The sequence below is a fragment of the Magallana gigas genome, chromosome 10 (genome assembly GCF_963853765.1).
Source record: "Magallana gigas chromosome 10, xbMagGiga1.1, whole genome shotgun sequence".
Lineage (NCBI taxonomy): Eukaryota > Metazoa > Mollusca > Bivalvia > Ostreida > Ostreidae > Magallana > Magallana gigas.
Genome location: NC_088862.1, coordinates 17,732,781 through 17,745,977, shown reverse-complemented (window position 1 = coordinate 17,745,977; position 13,197 = coordinate 17,732,781). Strand labels below are relative to the sequence as shown.

The 13,197-nt window shown below is 34.3% G+C and overlaps 1 protein-coding gene across 10 annotated transcripts in view; it reads left to right on the top strand.

The window, feature by feature from the left end:
- LOC105327051 (octopamine receptor beta-2R) overlaps nucleotides 1-13,197 on the top strand; it is a 53,369-nt gene that overhangs the window by 12,349 nt on the left and 27,823 nt on the right. For 6 of the 10 annotated variants that reach the window (XM_034452989.2, XM_034452987.2, XM_066074006.1 and 3 more), the window contains exon 2: nucleotides 9,324-9,487. The exons of 1 other annotated variant lie outside the window; for it this stretch is intronic. The gene's annotated coding sequence lies outside the window, so the exon portion shown is untranslated. Of the gene's footprint in view, nucleotides 1-3,394; nucleotides 3,537-3,734; nucleotides 3,751-3,903; nucleotides 3,923-9,323; nucleotides 9,488-13,197 lie in introns of those variants that run through there. 3 more of the 10 variants (XM_011427344.4, XM_066074003.1, XM_034452990.2) reach the window with 3 other exon arrangements.

Here is a 13,197-nt window from a genome sequence, read left to right as displayed (position 1 = left end):
AGAAGGCAAGCGGGCCCCAAGTATGAATTCTAAATTTTGAATTGCGAACTGCGTTCTATAGAACGCAGTTCACTATTCAATCGCACTAAATTTTGAATTGCGAACTGCGTTCTATAGAACGCAGTTCACTATTCAATTGCGAACTGCGAACTGCGAACTGCGTTCTAAAAACCGATTGCCGTTCAACACGAGGTGTTCTTATATAGTGCTTATTCATGTTTCTACTCGACGCTCGTATCATTTTTTAAAACGCACCAGTTCGGATCATCAATTGCCAATGAAATACATAAATTTTCGTTCCATTTTCTGATTGACTGCTCCATATTTTCTCTTAAGTTGTAAATGATTCATAGAATTGGCGAACTTGATGCGTCGAAGCATCGACTGATATATTGGAAAGTGATATCAAGATTAAGGATTGGTGTTATGTTTGCAGTCAATATAATACGTGTATGTACATTCTCTCTCTCTCTCTCTCTCTCTCTCTCTCTCTCTCTCTCTCTCTCTCTCTCTCTCTCTCTCTCTCTCTCTCTCGCTCGTTCGCTCTTTTTGCTCTCTTTTTTTGCGCTGAAGGGAAATTTAGTATCAGCTTCTCAAACAGCGGAACTTGTTTGAAATTGAGATTGAGTAGTTTAAAAACGATGGGAATTAGCGCTTACATTGAAAATAAAAAAGGAAGTTTAAACATGCTTCAAATTGTTATCTTAAGCGAGAGGTGAAAAATTCGGCATATGCCCCTAAAAATACAGCTGTTGTCAACAATGATTATCAACCCTCTATGTGACCTTCACATTAAGAATGCGAGGTCTTCTTTGTGACAATAATCATGCAATATGAGTTCCCCATATAGACGATACGTCAACTTCGTGTTCATTAATTAAGCCAATTTGTAACGGTACAAATCATTAGACGCAAACCAGTTATCGATTTCTTGACCAAACTACATGTAACCCATGTGGCCAGACTTCAAACTTGACATGTTAGTAGAACGTGAAAAAAAATATAGCCCCATTTTCCATAATATTCCATTTTTATACTGATCGGGGATATTGGCGATGTCGCCTTTACTGATAAAAATCACTGTTTCCTTGTTTTGAGTGAAACGAGACTTATACAAAGAAATACATTTATAAAATATAAATGCTTTTCTACCTATTGTATTCTCAGAACTCCTTGAATTTATATTCTTTGCAAGTGTAGTGTTTGATATTATTGACGATTTCAGTTCTCGCCATTTTTCGGCATGTTATGTAATATACAAAAACTCGCCAAAATTAATTAATGATCCCGCAGACATTTTACGAGCCTTCCTTTACAATAAGTCACAACTTCTGAAGACTTTAACGTGAAACAGATTCGTGGAATCCCGCCTCCAATTGATTACCCCACTGTACATTAGTTAATGAGATGATGTATCATCGCTATTGAATTAACTCGAGGGTCTCTGTCATGTTTTGACGATCTCACACAACTGCTGCTCTCTTCGTGTAGTGTTTTGAAACACAGTGCATGGGATTTCATTTTCTTTGACATGGTCTAAAAGTTAGAAAAACATATTTTATAATTAAAAAATAACCCACCTTGGTTCGTTTATCTAATGCAATAAGGGTCACGATTATGCACAGTACTTGTGTACTCGTATCACTCAAGTATACACTACACACATACGCTTTAGGAGTTCTATTGGTAATATTTTCGAAGAAAAGCATTTGTTTTCATACAACTTTCTAAACTAGTTCGATCACGATCTTATCAGTTTCAAACAATTTCGTATGCATATCCATGAACATGATTTCTTTCTTTTAACATACAAAAGAAAAAAATAATTTTATTAAGGATTTGACATTTGGCAATTTAATTCTGTCCTCAAACGCATTATTACGCATGGTTCCGGGAAAATGCTCAATATGCACATGTATTTAAAAACCTATGATAAATAATAAGTTCATGTGTTGAATGGTGTATTTTTTTTGGTAAGTTTAAGATATTAAAATAAAGTAAACCTACAAAATTACATGTATCTATAAAACAGTGTCCTCATTTTCAGCGACCTTTCTTGACTTTTCGGAACAGGAAGAATTAAATTTAGAATTAGCAGTGTATTGCACTTGATGTTGCCCTTCCGTAAGATTGATAAATTTAGTACTTGCTAATTGTAAACCATTGACCTAGTTAATAATTCTGGACTCTAATAATTTAATGCATGTACAATGTACCTACTACATGTATATATATTATTTTACTCTCACATTGTTATTCTTACATGGTGCGATTTTAATATTCTAAACAGTCAGTCTTATTTAAAAAAAATTGTTTGAATTGGAAGTCACGTTACGGTAGTGAAAAAAAAAAACCAACAAAGTGAAACGTACTACCACTACCGCTAAAGCCGTTTCTCATCTATATTCAAGTAAATGTAGTTCACCTATAACTTGTCTTTCTGTCTAAGCCATAAATCAGTGCTGGTGTCATGTTAAACTACAAAAGCCCAAATTTAAATTCGCACAATTTAATTATCCTTATTTTAAAACTAAACATGACATTGTATATATTTACCGCAAGATTGTTCCGCAGGTACAAGTAACCGGACCTGCTATGCATAAATATGAAATGCTTTTTTTTTTATTTAGATGTAAATTCATATACATAAATTATTCCTTCAAGAGACTTTCAATGTTGTCTGAGTATACACTGAAGGTTGTTGAGAGTGTCCTTATCACAAACCGCCCATGCTTTACGACTGTGTTTATGAACCATAAACAATCCCGGTATATTTGATTTTACCTTCGTGCTTCAATGTAAATAAAGACCCCCGTTAATTGAGAAATATTGTCAATGATCGTCTGTATCATCTATTTTTGATAAGCCTAGCTAGGACCGCGGAGCTTACGGTTAGTTCTAGGCAGCGCAAAGGCGGAATTCGGTTTGGGATTGAAGTTGTAAATAAAATGAAATAAAACCCAGCGGCATTTGTATAAATGTTACATTATATACAAATATTATGCGTCCTGTAATTCTAGTATTTACCATCTGTAAATGTAAAACGATGTGTTGGTGCATTTTAGATCTAATAGGGCGAGAATACGCAAAACTGAAATTGAATTAAAAGTGTCCATCAGGCGTCACTTCCCATCGCTTTTTTTTAACAGATGTCCAAATTGAGTCTTAATTTTTAAGAGCGGCGAGCAAATTTGCAAGAGAAAAAACAAGCACACAGAAAATAATGTTAAACATTTGTAACTGAATAAGTAATTTAAATAAATTTCATTGTTTTAACGAACGAGGAAAAAAAGAACAATTTACTGCTACTTTGACGCAATCGCCCACGTTTTCTTGTAAACATTAAGTATAAAGTTCACATGGGGTTCAAATTTACGTGAATGAATCAGAAAATGCATAGACCTGCAATTATTATTGTCAATCGCACGGCACATAACAGCTGTTTTTGACAAGAATTCCCTCCGTTCATTCTGGATATGACGTGTTGTTATTTCCGCGAGTTTAAACCAAGGACTTAGCTTTCAAGTATGGAGATGGTATGTACATTTTAAAACGACCAACAAAAAATTATTATTCATTTGGTTTTGAAAATGATATTATTGATATATGGAGGGACGCAGTGCCCACATATAAACATCGGGTTACAGTTTGATGTATAAGGAACATCATTTGTATTGGTGTTATGTCGTGTTATGGCATCGTCTCTCCCTATCCTCTAAGACTCTGGTTGCAGAATCGGTTACTAAACAGGTTCGGTTTTTATCCTTGTTTAACTAATATAAGACCACGGTCGGGGATAGGGAGTCATATTAACATATACTGTTGTGACTACAGTACAACCAGGTATTCTATGTACCCGTCTCAGCCGGAATATGGGGTGCATGATACATGGACCTTTCGTCGTGTGAACTTACAAGTAAATGTAAGTTGCTTTACAGCGTTAAAGATGATGCTGCATGCTGTTGTCATTGTGTGTTGTTTCCTTGCTTCGTGTAGCTACATAACTGTTTGTTCAGGTTTGAATGTCATTGATTTATTCCTTATTTTCGACGACTGTTTTTTTTTTACTATACTCTTGATTTTTTTTACTTTTATTGTTGGGTTGTTTTTTGTTTTTGTTGTTGTTGTTATGTCGTGGTTTTGTAGGTTTCTGAGTCATTCGATCATTCTAACAACTTTCTTGTTTTGTTGCCGTTGCTTCAACATTTTTTCACGCTTTCTTGTTTTGATTTTATATAATAATTTTAAAGGGGTTTTTCGTCGTATGTTATTTTTTATTTACGTCAGTTTTTATGCCGTAATGTGCAGTGTTGTTATTCTTGTTATTTCACATATTTGCAACTTAAATATCTCTATATAAGTTATTCCTACTATTTAAGTAGTCATACTGTTTAAGTGTTTGTGCATTTTGCTGTTGTTTTGAAGTTGCTGTATCGGTCAATAGTCGTATGATTCTCTTCAGCGCCGAAACAAGATTCGAGCATCCTTCCCTATTGTTCCCCGAGGAGATTTATAATTGCCACTAAGTCGTCCTAGATGAACCGTTGTCCTAAAAAATGAGGAAGGAAAGCCGAAGTTAGAAAATATTAATAATCGAGTACAACGGAATTCTAATCGCGCAGTTTTATCTATATGACCCAAGTGCAATATCCTTTTTAAAAGATAAGTGATACATTATTGTCATGATACTGATATAGAAAGACAAGATTAATTTTAAACCGATTTAATTTAATATGCATAACAAACCAAGTACATCTTTTTTGGATTACGCGAAGTTTTATTCATATGAATCAAGTATATATTTATATTTTATAAAACGGATAAATACATTTAGTATTTCAGTGATATTGAGGACAATGTTTATTTTAAAACATTTTGATGTATGGTAAACATACGATGCACAGCTGTTTCCTTGTATAGATGTTGTATGTTCTCTGTTTGATGTTGATAGATAAATATTTTGTTTGCAGTTAAACATTTATATGACAAAATTCATCCTAAATTTAAACAGAACAACCTATTAAGTAAGTAGTTACCGTAACATTTCATAAACTACGGAAGAGACAAAGTTCTCCTTGCAGATGTTATAATTATGTCAAACGTAAACAAATTGGAAGTGTTTATGGGCTGACGTCATTGATCCAATACTACTCGGTCAACGGCAGTGCATTTTATATTTTTGTTATTTCATTTAATATACAAAAGATAAACTCACATTGCATTTTCATACAAGTTCGGTGCAAATTCCGCATTTCATTTAAGAGGGCTAGATGATCGTGGCCATTTTTAGACTCCTTGAGAAGAAGAGCTTTGTACAAGATTATAAAAAAAAGGGGGGGGGGGATAAAATTTCAAAGTTGAAATAAAGGATTTTTTTGTTTTTTCACTACATAATAGTGAATGGCTAAAACATATTTAAAATTTTAAGGTTGCCTCCTTTACGCCAAAGCGCACGATGCTAAAATTTAAAGTTATTCGAAGTTTTTCTCCTTTGGCTCCATGTCTCAAAACCCTGAGAAACACCATATACAAAAGCGCCCTATCTGCTGTACAGGTCTCAGGAATTATGTGAAATCGAGAAGCAATTTGTCTTGTCTTCTAGCGTTTAATTGTCTTTTTTTCACGTCATTGATGTCATATTCCCAAGTCACAGTTTTTTTGGACATCCCGTTCTTTCGTCGCCGTATGCCTTCTCCTATCCTCTTGAAAATGTTTAATCCATCTGAAAGGTTTGGCTCGAATCAGTTGAGGGGATGTGCTTTGTGTAAAATGATTAACAGTTTCCCAAGTTTTTATCACATTATTCCTTCATTCTTCGATATAATTTTTGCAGAGTTTGTAAATTCACGTAATCCCCATAAACTCCTTGAAAATTATTGAATTTTTTTTACATCCATAATCAAATTATTCAAAGATTTGAAAAAAAAAAGATTACTATGTAAAGTTTGGAAAAAATATTATTTCTGGATTCATATACATTTAAGTAAAACATTTCAGCTGTTTGGAGCTAACGTAAGCTATTTCGTTTTATTATACTTTCATGTTAAATACTGAAATCTGATTGGTTTAGACGCAGTTAATAATCCGTTCTATTACCCTCAGCGTTAGCAACATACTTAGCAACGGGTAACACAACGAATTGTTACATGCGCAAAAATTGTGCGCTTACGGTTAGCCGTAAAATTCACGTCATTTCTATATAGAAGCAGCAAAAAATTCTCTAAAATTTACATATTCAGTATAATAAAATAAATAATGCCTGTTTGGGAGGGTAACAGTATATAAATAGTGCCTGTTTGGGAGGGTAACAGTTGAAATTGACACCCCGAGAAAACCATTGTCAACCGACGCGAAGCGGAGGTTGACAATGGTTTTCGAGGGGTGTCAATTTCAACTGTTATCCTCCCAAACAGGCACTATTTATTTTGTTATACTGAATGTCTTTTTTAAAAATTTTAAGAAAATTTTACTGCTTTTATATAGGAATAACGTGAATTCTACAGCGAACCGTACGCGCATAATTTTCGCGCATGTAACATTTTTTAATGTTACCCGTTGCCAAGTGCGTTGCTAACGCTGAGGGTAATAGTAAATATTATTAACTGCGTCATAACCAATCAGATTTCAGTATTTAACATGAAAGTATAACAATTGAAATTGACACCCCTGGAAAACCATTGTCAACCTCCGCTTCGCGTCGGTTGACAATGGTTTCCTCGGGGTGTCAATTTCAACTGTTACCCTCTCAAACAGGCACTATTTATATACTGTCATATAACAAATGCATTAATGTAATAAAATTGTGTGCGTGCGAGTGTGACTAGCTAATGTTAATCCATTGGTATGCCAATTCTTCGTTGATTTTATTGTGTATACGTAGTCCTAATTTTTGTATCAACCTTGTAGTAAGTCATATATAATTTATGACCTTGACCCTTGATTTAATTGGGATAAAATTGCTGGAGTTTTGGAGCGTATTTTTATTGTTCTTTTAGTGTTGAACTGTAAGCTCATATAACTTTTTTTAAAATTGATTCGTAGCAAAATTAGCGTTGCATAGATTTTATTGTTGGTGGGTCATCTTCATCTTCTGTCACAGTCATATTGCTAGTTCTCTTTGTTAATTTACTTCAGTTCTAAATACAATTCTATAAACAGTGGTTTCCCTCTGTCTGTGGACATCAATCGTATACATGTACATTTGTGTCAGAACCAGCTTTTTATTCGGTGCCCCTTTTCTGAATCTCCATATTGCAATTGACAGCAGACATTCCACATTGTGATAACGATGTACAATGGTAACATAGCCGATGCTTGATCTCAGGGCTGCGTTCAAGATCGTAGCTGCTACAATCATGTACGTAAGGCTACGTAGTTGAACGGTAAGCTAGCCTAGCCGCTACGTAGATATGCGAAGCCTATATATTTTTTGCTAAGCATCAAATTCAAGATGGCCACCTTAGTAACCACTTTGTAACAAACTTGAAATCTATTTACTTAGTGATATTTTGTTCATCCTTTAAGTTATAATGAATTTCAACATGTATAATTCCGCTTGAAATTAACAAATTATGTCGATGTAATAGGTCTTTAGTGGAATATTTCCAACTTCAAAAATTGAGATCTAGTGGCTAACCTAGCGGTCTTAAACCGATCGACCTAGATATCTACGACCTAACGACTAGGATAGCTGTTGTACGATCTTGAACGCAGTCCTGGTGTCGCAATTCCGATTCTTTTTATCACATGGCTATAGTTGTCATATCATCGAATTCCCGTTGTTTCAATATGTGAACTTATCCAACAGCATCACATGGCTAGCTTTTATAACCTGGGAACGACCATAGTTTCATAATTATGTGAACCCGCTGAATTGTCTTATGAGTATCACATATTGTCTCAATTATCGACGACTTAAACTCATATTCGTAATTTACCGCTCTTTACGACAAAAACAACCATTAACGTCATGATTTGTTTGCAATGGAAAATAATACTCGATTTCCTTCTTTGTCAAACACTTAAATATCAATTTAAGGCCTAAACGTACATGTACATGTACCAATAAGTCGGGAAAAATATTTGATGTGAAATTATTTACGACCTCATATTGCTGGATATCGAGAATGGTATCTGCTCGGCCTTCTTTTAATCTTAATTCACAGCATTTTAAAAGATAAACATGGATGTCTCTTAAAACCTGAATATCAGAATGGTTATGGGAAACTTTTGAGTTTAAAACCTGCTACAGCGTAATATGTTGAACTTTGGCGAACTTTACAGGCACGAAGCAACATGTTATATAAAAAATAAATGTCTAAGTCAAACGGACCCTCCATTTTTTGTGTGTCCCTCCGCTTTGAAAATCGCGATGCAACGTGCCTGCTATATTATACAAAGCTTCTCTTCCATATTTCCAATACGGATTTAGTAGAGGTAGATTTCTAATCCTTAGAGTTGTGTTTCATGCTTGTGATCAAACTGTACCATTCAAGCAGTAGAACCATTTTAACAAGAGTTGGACTTTCAGTAGAACGTTACTATCTATTTCTTGCGTCAAAACAAGTTAAAATGACGCTGGTTTCAAGCGAAATATACACCGATTGCGTAGTCTTAGCTCAAAAGCCAGACACATCTTGTTGATTTCAAAGAGCAATGGCTGATTGGCTTTCAATGAAATAGACAGGTCTACGTCACATTGCTGTCTGACACCAACTACCCAAAGTCCGAGCTCCTGTTAAAATGGTTCTATATGTCCACTGTGAAAGGTTTTGCAAGACGCATGACGGAATGACGTCATCAGGTCATTCAGTCAACGTTCAGCTACATTTGGGTTGATTGAACGATCGAGACAATTCCAGTCTGTGGGTGTCAATGGGTACCAAGAGAACTGCGGATAAAATGTCGTAAGCAGACTGCTGATAAGTGTGGTCATGATATTGTAAAACAACAGTGTCTGTTCCATATCTGTATATTTCTTTTTTTGCGCCGATGATTTTATCTATCAAAACTTCAAACATTTAAAAAAAAATCTCCCGGAACACATCTAGAAGAACACAATGAGGGAAGTTTAAAGTCATCTATCTTTAAACAATAGGTGCGATGTGTCGCTCTATACAGAGACGAAAACCCGAAGAACGGCGGGTTTTATATTTAATGAACAATTACTAATTACTGCAAATTATGTTTACTCTTTAGAATAGCCTCAATCTAACCCATCAATTTTTTCTCTCTCTCACGGACCACAAGCAGAAAACCTTTGCCAAACAATTAAAAGGGGCCTGATAATCAATATTATTTTTTTTTTATTTCGTCTGTTACAGGGTTACTGACCGTTGATGTGACGTCATCGCCATACGTTCATTAATTAAGTAGTGTGGGGTTTCGCAACATCGACGGTGTCATTTTTCTCATTGACCAAAGCCTGGAGATTGAATTGTGGGATATCCAGAGGAATCTTCATTAGGACACCCCCCAGCCACACTTAGTAAGTAATTTAATGTACGGTCACCAAAACAAATATATAGTTTCAAATGTTTAGCAATAATAGAGTCATGTATATCTACACGTGTTTCAACTCAATCAAACGTTTCATGTGAATTCATTCAAAGAAAGATAAAACAATATCAGTATTATTTTATAATTGTTTATTTCACATGAACTTAAAGGCAAAAAAAAATATATTTTTTTTAAAGTTTTAAAAGATATTCTTCGCTGATAAAAAATGATTAACTGCTTGTTGCAATATTCTAGCTATATGTTGCAATGCCACTCTTTGAAATCGCTTCATTTTATTTTGAAGCAAACTGGTGTCAAATTATCTTTCTATTCGATATCAGATTTGTAGTTTTTGTGAATTTTGCTGAAGACATTCTTTCCGCGTATTTCACTTCTCATTGTATGTAACGTTACATAAGCAAGAATGTCAGTACATATTTCCGTCAACATTGAACATTTGTTTTCTTCGACTCTCACATTATCTCAAAATTCATAACAAATATTAAGTTTACGAAATTTTAGCTGCAATAAACACTGCAACACATGTAAATAATCAAAAATTGATTCAAAATTAATGAACCTTTCGAATTTTCTCCATTATCAACAAAAACATCTTGCAAATTACGTGACTTGAATCCATTTTTCAAGAATTTGCTATTGCTTGTTTATAAAATTACAAATTGCCCGTCTTTTTATAATTATTAAGGAAAGTGCATGAAACGATAAGAACAAAACTGACAGCTCCTACTTAGTGTCGGTTCAATCGTGTAATCTGTTTAATACTAATTCTAAAGACGTCTAATAATGCTTAAAAACAAACGCATCAAATCAGCATATAAATAGATAATGTAAATTAAAAATATCCCAGATACGATAAAGAGTAATTCACCGAGAAATCTTTTCAAATTAATCAAAATCATAGGAGGTAGAGGGAGTGCGGCATCCGCACCCAGGGGAGATAACTGATGCATTTCGTTAAAAGAGTTCCACTCACGGAAGATAACTGATGATGTTAAAAGGGCGATAAAGTCCTGTGCATAAAAAAATATCTTGGTGCTGCACGTTTTCCTCTTGACTCGTGCTGAGTGAACCTTTAATGACGGATCAATATATAGGCCTATATGAATTTAATAATGTGGATTCGTTCAGTTCATCGGCAGATGGTAGTAACTAGATAGATTATAAGATAATTAGATCTTTTACTTGTGGGATTTTATTTGATTAACAAATCAGAAGTTTTACATCTAATAAACACTCAGGCATCCTAAATTCTTATAAATATATGAAATGATATATCATTACAAATGTACATATTCAAACAACAGTGGTTATTGTCTCATTGCCACTTTAAATATAAGACTATCATTATAATGGATAAACATTATGACTACGTGGTCTTCTTTTTTTTACCTAGTATAAACGTTTATAAACAAATTAAATCAAAATATAAGAAACGAACAATGACTCCAAATCTCTTGTAAACCATTTCTTTTCTGCAAAAGAAACATTCTTAAGATCTGCGACAGTGATATCCTTTTGGTTGCAAACGATTGCAACCAGGGAGACTGTGATATGCGTGGTAGTTTTTATGTCCAATGTATTGACTCTTAAATGGTGAAAATTTGTTGTCGTGAAATGAATAATTCAATGATATTCATGTGAAACGTGCAGGTAAATATTATGTATTTGAAATTAACCTGTCATTTAATTGCAGATAGTATTAATTGTTATGTAGACCTCTTTCCAGTGACCCTCACACAATGCAGGTGTAATGGTGATCTATATTATCATAACTTATAACACCGTGCTGTTGTATATCATTCTCCAATCCTTGATTAGGAACTAAAATTCATTCAGTGCAAGGCGCGATTCGGTCGGAAATTGTGGTTTACTTGTTACAATATCCTATTGTGTGCATTAGCCGAAGTCCTTGTAACGAACAGTAAATAAATACCTGTTTTGCACATAGTAAATATTTAATAACAAGTGTTAATTTTTGTAAAGGACAGTGCAACCAAAGAGACATGATGAGAGAGAGAGAGAGAGAGAGAGAGAGAGAGAGAGAGAGAGAGAGCGCTAAAAGGACTAGATAGCTTTAGCCTCTATTACCAAAGGTCCTGGGATTTATAGCCTATAAAATAGATCCCTGATCCCTGCAATAAATGGACAATATGGCAGGCCAGCTTTTTGGACTTTAATAAAACTTGGTTTTATGGTCGCCGTCAATTAGATAAATTATAAATCACCGGGAAAAAGTCCGAGCTCAGCAAATATAATCAGTGACCAAAAATCGAAGGGCTTTGTTTATTGTAGAGCAACCGTTGCCTCTACCGGACATTGTAGGGTTATTATATAGATTGGTCTCCAAACAGAAACCGGCGACTACTCAGTAGAATATTAAAAAGTTCCAGCATTGTTTTGAAAATATCATGTGAAACTCCCCTTCTGCAGAAATGGCGAATGGCCCGATAATAGAATGTCCTTTTGGGCTTTTATTATCAGACTAAATAAATTGGCGTTCCTAGCTGCATTAGATTTCCCGATAAACCCAGAAGAACAATGGCGGATTAGGTGGGTTCGGTTTCAGCATCAAAGAGTGAAGCACTTAAAACACTAGGCGGAGAGTGAAATGGAGAAACTTTGGCAAGACTTGGAATCCTGTTATTTCAATACACCATCCTGAAACTCACAGAGAGATTAGATCATTGTTGAGTTATGATTGTTTTCTTTTGGGGGTGGGGGTTTTTTTTGTCTAGCATAAGAATGATGCTGATACATTACACAATATATACATGGTCTGCACCCACTATAGATTTAAGAAGAATGCCACCTGTCACGTGCATATTCTTTTTGTCTAAGATACTAATTAAGAAGTTAACACCCAGAAATATTTTTTTTATATTTAAGTTTAATTAATTTGATTTTTAATAAAAACCCATTCCAGTATAACCTATAAGTTCTGAAATTTCCCGGTGTATTTTTTCTCACCAAATAAGACGTATTTATATTTCTCTCTGAATTGACAAGAATTCTGTTTTTTAGTTTTGTTTTCTTATCATTATAATACTAAATTATATAATTAATTGAAATTCTGAGTCAGACCTGGTACAGAATTGTCATGCCCTGTATGATTAATTGTAAGCTCCCCTTCTTATTCAGAATGAGGTTATATGTCTTAATTAACTTATATATGGCAAACCACCAATCGTAAGTCACGTATCAGTAACTGTATCGCTCGGACACCACACTGTGTTTTCAATTTTGCTTACTAATTAAACCTATTTAGTACATCTAAAATTCCGCTCAAAACATACACTTCACTTGTGTGATGTCAATGATAAGTTAGAACCAATGCTCAGTTGCCTTTACGAAAATGTGAGTAGTATATAATATATTCAGAAACAGATTCATATGAAATATGAGTAAATAATTAATTTATTAGCTATACTGTCAACTTGTCAATGCATTCATCTACACGTACCACGCAATATGTGCATCTATCTTAATGAATATGCAAACAGATATTGCTACTAGGAACTGGGAACTATCGGTCTTCTGGCAATGGACTGTGTAACAGATCGTCAAAACAAAAAAACGTGGAGGAAATGAGAGATCTTATTTATATCGATAATCCATCGCGACATGGATTCTTTTACAACTTTATTTAGATTTTGTGGCCAAGGTCATTTCCTACTTACA